We start from the raw sequence: 11930 nt of genomic DNA on the forward strand, positions 1-11930 counted from the left end.
AGTCTCTGCAGTATAATACGAGACGCCACCTTCGGAAGGTTAGCGGGTTAATTAAAATTGTTGGTTGTGCTAAAGCAGTCAAACACAGTTAAAGAACTATAATGGTTTATTATCTGTCAATCTAGAAGCTTCGATGATTAAAGGTTGTCCAAAAATGGGATACAACGAATGCTGTTTATGACTTGTGAATGTGCTGCTGTGATTTATGATATTGTTCGTGCATTTTTGTCTGTGACCGGACAATATTCAACATCTGATGCTAATATTAAAGGGAAGCAAATGAAAGAAATACAAATCCAGTAGTCGGCTGATGTTTGCACCCGAGCAGAACGCATCAGTGGGAGGATAAGAAGATGATCCCTTCATATGAACCGAGGGGAAACAAGTTCAGGTTTTGCAAAACAGCCACAAGTGTTTTGATTTTTTTTTATTCTTGATACTAACATTCATTTTAAACACAAACCTCAGTAGATGCTCCACTTTATCACAACCCCATTTAAAGCTGTCTTTAATCATACAGCAGATCTACGAGCCTGTTAAACAAGGGAATTACAAAGGCTTCATATTAAGTGTGTAAATATTTTTAGACAGCCAGAATATGAAGCCACTCAACACTTCACAAAGCAATAATGTTGTTACCTTGACACCATCAAACATAAGGAGTTATTTCCTGCAGTAAAATAAAGCATAAACACAGATGAAACAACCTCACTTTGCTGTGGGTCCCCATTGTCTCATAACCACAGCACACAATTCAAATGCAAACATCAAACATCTGACTTGTTTTTGTTTGTTTGTTTTTTGTAAAATATGCAAAACACAGACAAAGGTGACTCTTTTATATCTGCAAAGTAGAATTATCTCCCATATTTTAGACCCTTAAGACCCTTCGTATGATTATTTACACTCAAAGTGTCTTCGGTGTGAAGCATTCTTGACCTATTTGTCTTTTTTTAGGAAGGGGGACAGGGGATGTTTATGGGGAGACAGCAGGTCAACAGTATATGCCACGATAGACGTGATATACATCATCTGAAAGCTGTGGACTTTGTGAAGATTAATTTGAGATGCAGCTCAGCACTGTGTGTCAAGTTTCTAGTCATTAATCTGTAACAAACTTTGTGTTTTGCTGAGGTGCCTAATCAAATTTCAAAAGGTGAATGAACAAAAGCTCAGAACGCAGGTTTCCACAGTGAGAGTTGGGCTCCTCTGGGGTTTCAGGTGAGGTTCAGTTAATGGAAGTGAAAAATATTTAATTACTTATTAGAATAGCCTAAATGTGTGTGATGATAATTTTAGTCTTTTCCTACTACTCCACTAGTCAGAGACAAACCTATTTTAAAAATGCATGTAGTCTGAAGTTATGTCAGACAGCAACAACCAGGAATTAAAAACCATTAAAAAAAATTCAAAAATTCCTTCAGAATAACACATTAAGACACCAAGACCCAGAAACACCACAGAACAAACAAAGACACCACAGAAAACAACAATTCATGCTTCTGAAGTTTTGGAGATTTCTGCAAGAATTGCATTATTAGACAACTGGATGGTGAGCCCTCCTATTCTAGGAATTGCTCACAAACCCCCTTATTGTCAACATATCTTGGAAAGCCATATACTGAATAGCCCAGGCGTCTAGTTTGTGACTGCAGAGTTTCATGAGGCTGTGATTATTCTAGAGGTCGCAAAAGGTAATTATATAAGTTAAAAAATGGTCTCACTACAATGAAATGGCTACTATGTGAACTGTAATCATCACACATGAATACAGTTGTGCTAATTGAATCTAGAAGAGTTTCAGCTTTCCAGTCATAACAAGTTTATACAATTCCAATTCTGTTTATGGACCCCAGTGTGCAGAAATATTCAAAAACACCATCAAACCTTGCTCACAGTGCACATGTATGTAAAGGGGACCCATTTTCATTCAGATATCTTGAAATGAGAGGTTTTCTAGACATGACAGCTCAGTCCCAAAAAATGCTGTTTCATATAATACCATACCTACCTTCTAACTAGCTTCAAAAATGAGTCTGATACAGCCTCACATACATTAATGTCAGCCGAAGAGATAACCCTATCCTCGTGAAGTTAATAAGCGAACAAACGTAAGTCAGTGCTGCAAAAGTTAATACACTATTTCGCACAATATTGTCCCTCTATCCTCTCAGGCTTCATACCTACACTATAATAAGCTGTGCACACAAGCTTATTTTAGCAGTGTATCAAATAAGGTTTCTTTTTCTTTAAATTATCATTTTCATTTCAAAATATATTGATGCCTTCCTCTTCTCTGCTGACTGTGGCTATTTTGATATAGTCCCTGAAAAAGCAGCCCTGGTTACTTACTGTCAATAATGACAGAATCACATACAATGGAAAATTGCGAGGTGATGATTGGGAGAACATGAGAAGCCTGTGCAATGTACTGTATGGAGCTTTATTACAGGGATGGCTGTGATTAGCTGCCTCCTAAATTCCTCCACTGATTGGCTGGGGTGCGGCCTAATGAGGCCCAGTGTCTGTCCTCAGTGGAGGGACCCCACATTGTCTGCGGTTTCAAGTGTGAGTTTCAGATGGTGACCAAGCTTAAGAGAGGACGCGAATAGACAGGCAGGCTCCCTCCCTCGCCGCTCGCTTTGCCAGTTTTCCAAGTACAGTCTTGGCCCTGAGATGACAGAAATAATAGATGGTTGTTTCAAGAATCTATGACAATGTTAGTTCGGTGCAGGATTAGAATGATGTACCAGTTTCAAGATACTGTATTGGCATTTTATCCTGAGGCAAGACAAGTTTATTTGTATAGCATTATTCAACATCAGGTGTTCAAGAAATAAAAAGATTAAACGTGAAAGTAAGAGTTACAGTGCAGTAAAGAATATGAATAAATAGTCCCACATTTAGGAGTTGAAGCAAAATTCAAATGTTCTTTGACAAACTTCTTCATGCTTTGCTTGGAGTCTGGGGACATGACTTGAGAGGATGGATGGTTCATAACGTAGCAGCAAATGAGAAACGTATTTTGACTCTTAATCACTCTGTGCTTGCTATAAACCAATTGTAGTATTTTAAAAATCAAAATCAAAAAACACACTTGAGGATAGGGCAAAAAAAGGAAGAGAAAGCTGGAATGATGTATTTTATATTTGTAGTTTTTTAACCTGATTTTGCTCTGTGATACCGCAGTTTGGCTGGATTTTACAAATGTAATAAAGAAAGAAATTTTGTAGAAATTACAGTGTGAATGCTGAATGTTGAAAAGCTGGTGTGAACTTGAAAAGAGTAGGCTATGAAGAGTTGAAAAAGTGGGAAAGGGATGAAAGATGCAAAATATAGGAGGAGTGAGAATACTCTGAAATGCTGAACAATACCAATAATGTATGGGACATTATCTGGTTTTAATTATACATGTACTAGTGAAGGCAGTTTCCGAAGACATTGTGGTGTGAATGCTGGATGGTGAAAAGTTTATGCTAAATTGCACCGTTGGTTTTAAAAGTTGAATAATACCAATGATATATGGCACAAGGTTTGAATGGAGTTTATGACTTTAACTATGAATGAGTAGATAAAAGCTGAAAAGCTTGGCTATGAAAAGTTGAAAAAGTGGGATGAGGGCTGCAGAACATAATTTAAGCTGGGGGCTAAACTACATTGCTGGTTTAACCTTGTACGATAAAGCAGCTGAAGGAGTTTGAATAATGACTGGGAGCTATACTGTATTGCTGACTTGAATTTGTGAGATAAATCTGCTGAGTGAGTAATACTCTAATTCTAAAAATCTAATTAACTTGAATGAGATTGTAGTATTGCAACTGTACAAACTGAGAACTAGAGTGATGTTTTGTAGTTGTTTGAATCTGCTTTTGTTCTGTGACAGTATACCTTGGATGCGTTTTAAACATGTTCTAGAAAAGGCAGTTTCTGAAGAAATTATAGTGTGAATGCTGGTTATTAAGAAGCTGATGCTAAACTGCATTGCTGGCTTCAAAATTAATTTGAATAATACCAACAAAGTATGAGAGATTATAAGATTTGAATTACATGTACTAGAGAAGGCAATTTCTGAATAAATTGCTGAATGAATGCTGGATCTTGAAAAGTTAATGCTAAATTGAATTGCTGGCTTTAAAAGTTGAATAATACCAATAGTAATTATGTCTGGGACATTACAATGTCTGAATGACATTTATGACTTAAGGTAGAAAAAAGCTTGAAAACTTGGCTTTGGATGGGTGAAAAAGGGATGGAGGATGCTGGGAGTTAAACTGTATTGCTGGCTTGAATTTGTATGAATAATGCCGAATTCAAGGAAAAGTTGGAATAAGTCTAATTAACATGAATGAGATTGTAGTGCACAAACTACTAATAGTAGTTGAGACATAATACTGGCAGTAGTAGTTGTACAGTATCATCTGATTTGAAAATTGTATAGCCAGAGTCCAGAACCAGGATTAAACCTAATTTTATATGATGAATAACCTAATACATTTAAAATATTCTTTTTAAATGCTGCTTTAATTGTTTTTTTAAATACTGCAGTGCAGTTAGCATGTATTCTGTTATCACCATGTTTAGCATTGTGCTTTTCTCCCATCCTGATTCAGTGTTAAGGCGTGCTGTCGTTTTAGAAAACCCCCACACAGCGTTCTTGTTTGGAGAGATGGCATCATGACATTAAGTCAGTGTGATTGTCCTACAACTTCTGCCTCTAGAGTTTAAAAGGAAGACCAAGTCATCAGCTGGAGAAAAAGAAGAGGGAGCCTGTCCCTTTAGGACGCTATCGGATTCCCTTCTTCTGTGGTGATGTAGTGTCCCCAGTAAAAAGGGCAGCGCGTAGCTTTGTTTAGCTTGGCCCCATCTAATTCCTGTGTGGCCAGTGGAGGGCTTTTGAGAGAGGGAGAGAGAGCATGCGGGCCACAGAGGCTGCATCAGCCCCCTTAAGGAGCCATGGCCCCCGCTCTTAGAAATCCCAAGAAACTTCACACCTCTCTGTGGGGACTATAAATAGGCTCCATCTGTGCCCCCAGGCTCAGTTACAGCCTCATTCCTTTTGGCATGGTTGGAGGGCAGGGAAGGAAGCACTCAGGGTTTGAAAAGGAGGGGAGGGAGGCGGGGGGTGGGCGGCCAGAATCAGAATCCAAAATCCACTCTCTAGTCATCACAGATGACTGCCTGGGTGACCTCTGCAGCATTTTTTACGGCAAAGGAAGTCCATCAGTGCGCTCTCTCATTTCCTTCTTGACAGCCACCCTCTCAGCGCTCCAACTCCCCACAGAGGCACAACGCCATCCACCTGGGAACATCCGCCATCTTTGGAATCTTACACCACACCGCAATCATCGCACGATTTTTTTTTTCTCAAGCTCAGGTTCTTCACATTTCATTAATCATGCTTAGCACAGGAAGGCTCCAAGGTAAAGACAGGCGCCGTGTCTTAAAAAATCCATACCTCCTTGTATTCTCTTCCACAGAATTCAGACTTTTCTTATCTCTTCAGCGAGAGTTCACGCCTTGATCCAAATTAGTAATACTGTGAACTGAGGGTGAATTTGAGAGGTTACTACGAATGCATAACCTCAAGCTTCATACCATACAGTCATTCCTAAGGGGAGACGGTTATAGCGCCTGTCCTGAAGCAAACTTCAAAGTGATATTATGAAATGTCCCCCCGCCACAAGGACAAAGCTAGAGGTTGCGGAGGTGACACAGACAAAATAGATCCATGTTTGCATTAAGAGTACCCCCAAAAAAATTCCTCTCACATCTATATCTTCTTCAATCTCAGCAGACACAATCCAAGAAAACTTCTTTATATTAGCTGATGAAAATCAACCTAGTTTACCACGGCCTCCACTTCATTCGATTAACATATTTTTCATCCCTGGGTTTGAAATCTTGTAGCCTGCAGCATCCCTCTCTTGGCTGCAATAATTCTCCAGAATGCTCATGCAAATTAGGTGAAATGATTTAAATAAAATGAAATAGCTGGCTAATAATAGTGTTTTGTTGTAAATGCATCCCATTTGTTCTGTTCCATTTTGTACTCCACTTTGGTTCTCGCCTCCCATTACTGTTTGCTGATGCTTGAACATCCCAATTATTCCACTGGCCCCAAATAATATTTATGATAATGTCTGAAACTAAGTTGTGTGGGGAGACAGAAGCTTTAAACCTTTGTGTATTGAAGGAAATGTGAGCGCCATCACACAGCACAGTGTTGGCTGGATAAATTGTTTTCATTTCTACTGTTAAATTTTAATTGGCAGTGTGGACTTTTTGCGCACACTGTTTTGTTAGCTCGATTGCTCTAAAGGAAAAGAAAAAGATGAGTTGTTGAATTTGAAATAAAGGGGCTAGAGAGCCTCACTTTTGAAGCACATGCTGTCCAACTGGAAGACCAGACTGCCAAAGAAGGAACGCAGGTCAAGTAAAATATGTCATTAGCTCTGACATGGTCTTGGCCCTAACTGAGATATTTATAGACCAGTATTGTTCGAGCCTGGAATAAGACAGGCTAACAAGCCCCTTGCATAATGCATTGTACTCAGTGTCTGGTGCCTTCCCTTATAATAATACAAGCTTCATTCTCTTTAATACTCATTTTGTCTTTTTCACTGAGCTTTAGTTTAATATCATAAAACTTGGGTCATCTTAGCCACGTCCTCTCACTCATACTCCATGCTGTTTTTTTAAATTTAGTTTTAACTTCACTGCTCTGTTTGGCATCTCTCAGTTACCCTTGTCTGAGCATCAAGCAGATCTAATAGCTTTTGCAACTTTATTGGCCAGCCGCCTCACATTAACGAGGTGGGAATCACAAACACCACCCTCCCACACTCTGTGGATAAAGGAAATTTTTGATAATTTACAGCTGGAAAAAGTCCGATATACATTGAAGGGCTCCTCCAAGAAATTTTAAAAAATGTGGGGGCCTATCTTTGCCAACACAGAGAAAATTATTTTCCCAGTTATCCCCAAATGAGATCCCAGTCTATCTACTGTAAAATGTAAAATATGACCAAGCTAACTGTTGTTGTTTTTGTTTTCTCTTTTCTTTTTGGTAGTTATGTGCCATATGATTCATCTATTGTTATGCTATCACTTTCAAGTGTTTTAACACTATTGTCAATTTGTGTGTAAAACACTATTAAACAAAGTTCTAAAAAAAATAATAATAATAATACATTGAAATATCTCAAAAACTATTCTTCTTTGGATTGGCCAGAAGTTTTGAAAAGATATTCATGTTCTCCAAAAGATGAATCTTTGGTGACTTTTCCTCTAGTGCCAACACAAGGTTTATATTTGTGAAATTTTTTGAAATGTCTCAACAACTATAGGACTGATGCACTAAAGGTGAGTCCTAGTGACTTTGGTGATACTGAGACATTTGATCCAGTGCCACCAACAGGTCAAACAGGGTGACCAGGTGTCCCAGTTTATGTGTAACTGCACAGCATTTTTATCTCTTGTCCCACGTCACACGTAACTGAGACCATGTCCTACATTTTGACTGGCTCTAGTTTTCATGAGTCAAACCACTGCAGGACAGCCACTTTTCATCCAGTGGTTGTGGAGAAAGCTGGGAAACCTGTCAATGTGGGGCTGTTTGATATCAATCAAACTGTACATGAGGATCAAGTGCAGGTTTGTTTCCGTCTTTGCAACCCTATGACTAATGGTGAAAACTGCAAATCTCCACAAAGCTACAGGGGCCAGGGAAAAACAGAAATGTCTCCTGTTAATCTCAAAATTTTGGATAACATCTCAGCAATATTGGAAATGTATCCCACATTGTCCTACACAAATTTGCCCTTGTCCCACATTTGGTTAATTAGGACCTGGTCACCCTAAGGTCAAAGTTTCAACATCTACTGGACAGCAAAAAAAACTCTAAGGGACTCTCTTTTACAGAAATTAAATAGCCTTTATTGTCACAGCATGGTCATGTTAGCTCTTGAAACAAACAGTCTCCAACAGGTTTCAGCCTTTGTTGTTTTGACTCCTGGATGAAGGCTTCATAGATAAACACATTGGAGTTTGTTCTGAGGTCCAAAATGACCATGCTGTGACAATAAAGGCTTTTTAATTATTTTAAAAGAGAGAGAATCTTTATCCAAAGAGCACCTGAAACAAACTTGAACTGAGTCCATGAAGCACCTCCAAAACATCGTTTGATCCGCTGCAGTGGTTCCCAAACATTTTCTATCATGTCCCCTTCAGAAGACGACAAAAAAAGTCATGCCCACCCTTTCATCACTTTAGGAGGAAAAGAGACTAGACCTGTGGAAAAACTCAACATCTTTTTTTCTTTCAAATTCAAATCAAACACCTCAAGTTGACCCCAGCGATTTACAGAACACAGACACATTGGGGATTCCCTAAATTAAATTAGAGAATCTGCATTAAAACATCTGCCAAATGCACATAAATGAGATGGATACTGCATTTTTACTTGAACTGTGTAAAAAAAAATTTTGCACAGGCAACAAGTGTAGTCAAATCCTGAGCTTGTGTTGCTATATTCTCAAAATGGTGGTAGCAGTGATTATTCACACCTCTGTGTTGGAAGTATTTTGTTTATTGAGTAAGGCCAGAGATGCAGGATTTAATATAATACCAACTGTATTAAAGTGGCTACACACTGATCTGCGTGAAGCATTGCACACAGCTCAAAAATCTCCTTCATTCAAATGATATCATTGCTTGTGAGAAGTGTCTGTATAAATAAAACTGCAATCAGCTTGTTAAAAGTGATTTTGAAAGACATTTCAGTAAAGGCCATAATTTACATGTTTTCAGACTGTTACACTGCACATAATCCACCATATTCCCCTGAGTAGCACGCAGACACTTCACTCTGAAAATGATAAGAAAAAGGCAGCAGCCCTTTTGCAGCAGTGGGACCTTTAATGTGAATTTCCTCTTTCCTCATTCTGCCATAATGGACGGCAGGGTGGTTGTTGAAATTGATCTTCACCTGGCATGTGTCCTTTACCACAAACTTGAAGCCTCCTCCCCACGGTTTAAGATCTGACATCACATCGCCAGTATGGCTTTCCCTGCAGAGCTGGACACTGATGATAAATAAGTGAAGGGTTACATGTTTAGTCAGAAGGAGATTGTTTATCTTCACTAATGTGATGCTCAGAATGACTCAGTAACAGTACACTTAAATGTATTTAGAAACCTGAGCTGCTGAAGCAACTGTTAACCACACATTTATTTGAAAAGCTATTTTTGTTGTTTGTCTTCAGAATTGGCAAACTGAGCCTTCCCATGTCCCGCCCCTTTTTTGCTCTGTGCTCGAACAGTTGAGAAGCTTGGTTCATGTAAAAGCAACTTACTTACTGTTAGCTAATGTTTGCAAAATGTTAACTAACTAGCTAGCTAAGAGTTGCTGCAGATTAGCAAGTCAGTCAGCAAGTGTTTTGTTAACATTAGCACTCAGATGTAATTAGCTGGCTAGTGATTGGTGTAGATTAATTAGCTGGTTGCCTGGGTCCAGAATTTTGAAACTGCCAAGTGGAAATAGGTTGTAATGAGTGGAAAATTCAGTCCAATATCAGTAGTTAGGGTTTTGATAACATTAGGTAACATTAGCTGTAACCGTGCTAGCATCATTAGCTACCTTAAGATGATCAAAATTTTGTTTACTTTTCAACATAGAGTTGACGGTAAGTATCACAAGAAAACTGATTCTGACAAGAGTATCTTCTTGATTTACAAGTTTTTGGACTGTGCAGATGCTGCAAAAAATCTCAACATGTTCACATGACTGGCATCACGACAGAAAACACAGCCTCTTGTGGTGCAGAGACTTTCAGTTTGAATTTCCTGTTTCCCCACTCTGCCATCACAGACAGAAGGGGTGGTCACCGAGGGTGGTTGTTGAAATTGATCTTGTCCTGGTATGTGTTACTGTCATGTCCTTTACTGTACATTTGAAGCCCCCCCCCCCCCCCCCCCCCCATACACACACCTTTAAGCTCTGACCTCACATCAGCTTTGAGCTGGACACTGATGATGAGTAAGAAAAGGATTGCATGTTTAGTCAGAAGGAGATTGTTTATCTTCACTAATGTAATACTTAAAATGACTCAGTATCAGTATACTAAAATGTATTCAGAAACTTGTTTCAGGCTGCTGGAACAAACTGCTCCAATAACAGCTGCGGAAACTTGGTTCCTGGAACCTCGGTCAACTTTCTCCTTTCCTGTTTCCTTCTCTGTACTAAATTTTGAAGATCGTTAAAAGACGTTTCTGGGGATCCTGTGAAAGGGACATACAGTCACATCTTACTGTTAGCTAATGTTAGCAGGAGTCTACATAACTAGCTGGCTAATCTGCATCAGCCATTAGCTAGCTAGTTAGTTAGCATTTTACTATCAGATGTAACTACCTAGCTAGCAAATGATGTAGATTACCAAGCTAGTTAGTTGTTACCCAAGCTCAGAAACTCAAATCTGGAAATTAAATGATGGAAATGGAGTGTAACGAGTTGACAATTTAGTCTGATATCAGGCAAATTAAGTTAGAGTTTTGCTAACATTAGCTATCTAGCTAGTTACTAATTGATATAGATTACCTAGCTAGTTAGCTAGCATTTCATTAACATTAGCCAACTTGAGATGTTGCATATTGACAATTTGGTTCTGTTTAACATAGATGAGTCTAACATATGGCATATCTAAGCATATCCGAGTACCAAGCTTGCTCAACTGTTGCTGCACAGTGCAAGAAGGGGTGAGACTAACAGCTTGATGCCATTAGGAATGGTATTAGAGTTGATTGCCACCTTTCTACACAATGTTTTTGATTCCAGCAGTGCCACAACATGTCCCAGATGCTTCTCTCCACTCTGCCCCGCTTCAAATACGCGCCAAGTCTAGTTTTGACTGATGCCACGTCAAGCTGCACAGAGCAGACTGAAAAGGCAGGAAGTCAGACATAGAAACGGCATAGAGAATCTGGTCGGTTTGGTCAAAGAGAAACTATAACCACATGGCCTGCTTCCCCATGGTAAAAGCACAGAAATGAGGGGAAATTACCAATGAACAAAATCTGAGCAGGTCAACATAAACAGTTGGGGAAAACACTCTGCTTCTGAAATGCTTCTGATGAGACAGCTGTGTGGAGGGCAGATTAAAACCATGGCACGGGCGTGACTGTCCCAGTAGAATCAGTGGGTTAGGATGGGTCAATTGCTACTGGGGTTCCAGTGACAATAGTAGAAACATTGCAGGTTGTTTGTTAACCCTGCTCACCCACTGCACACTAACTCACTTTGGATTAAAAAAACACTTGGATTCCTAAAATGGACGTAAATGTCTGAGATGGATTACATGTCTTCACATGCAGCTCAGCGCTGTAATTCACACAATAACTGCCAAATAAACTTGAACTTGTTTTCCCAAGCTGACCTGCTATCACATCTCAATAAAGCCCAGCTCCACCAGGCTGCTGAATCCATTAAGATTCTATAGTGGAGCTCAGATTGGACTGCGGCACAGGTGCAAGGACTGGGGCAGAGTTTCTATAGGGGGAGGGAGCGAAGGGAAGTCAGACTCGAAGAAGGTGCTGTGGGTTGCCGGGGGTGAGCCCAGATGACAGCTGAGGGACTGAGGCTTTCTCTGGCTTGCCCTCATGGAGATGGGGTCAGTGAAAGCAAGTGGGAGGGAGGTGTGGGGGGCGGCAGGGTGGAGGAATTTATGCAGTTCCTTCGTCACCCGGCCCCGTCATGGTGGTGGGGGCAGGGCTGCACCGCTGGCACTCGGAGACAGATATAGACAAGAATTAAGGAGACAGAATTTGCACTCTTAGCCTTGTCTGGGTTACTGGCATCAGCAGCTGAAAGCTCCACCAGATCTCCATCTCCCTGTGCGTGTACGTCACATCCTCCCCGGGAGTACTGCGGGGTAACG

This window comes from Lutjanus erythropterus, chromosome 8 (genome assembly GCF_056507025.1).
Source record: "Lutjanus erythropterus isolate fLutEry1 chromosome 8, fLutEry1.hap2, whole genome shotgun sequence".
In the NCBI taxonomy this organism is placed as follows: Eukaryota; Metazoa; Chordata; class Actinopteri; order Lutjaniformes; family Lutjanidae; genus Lutjanus; species Lutjanus erythropterus.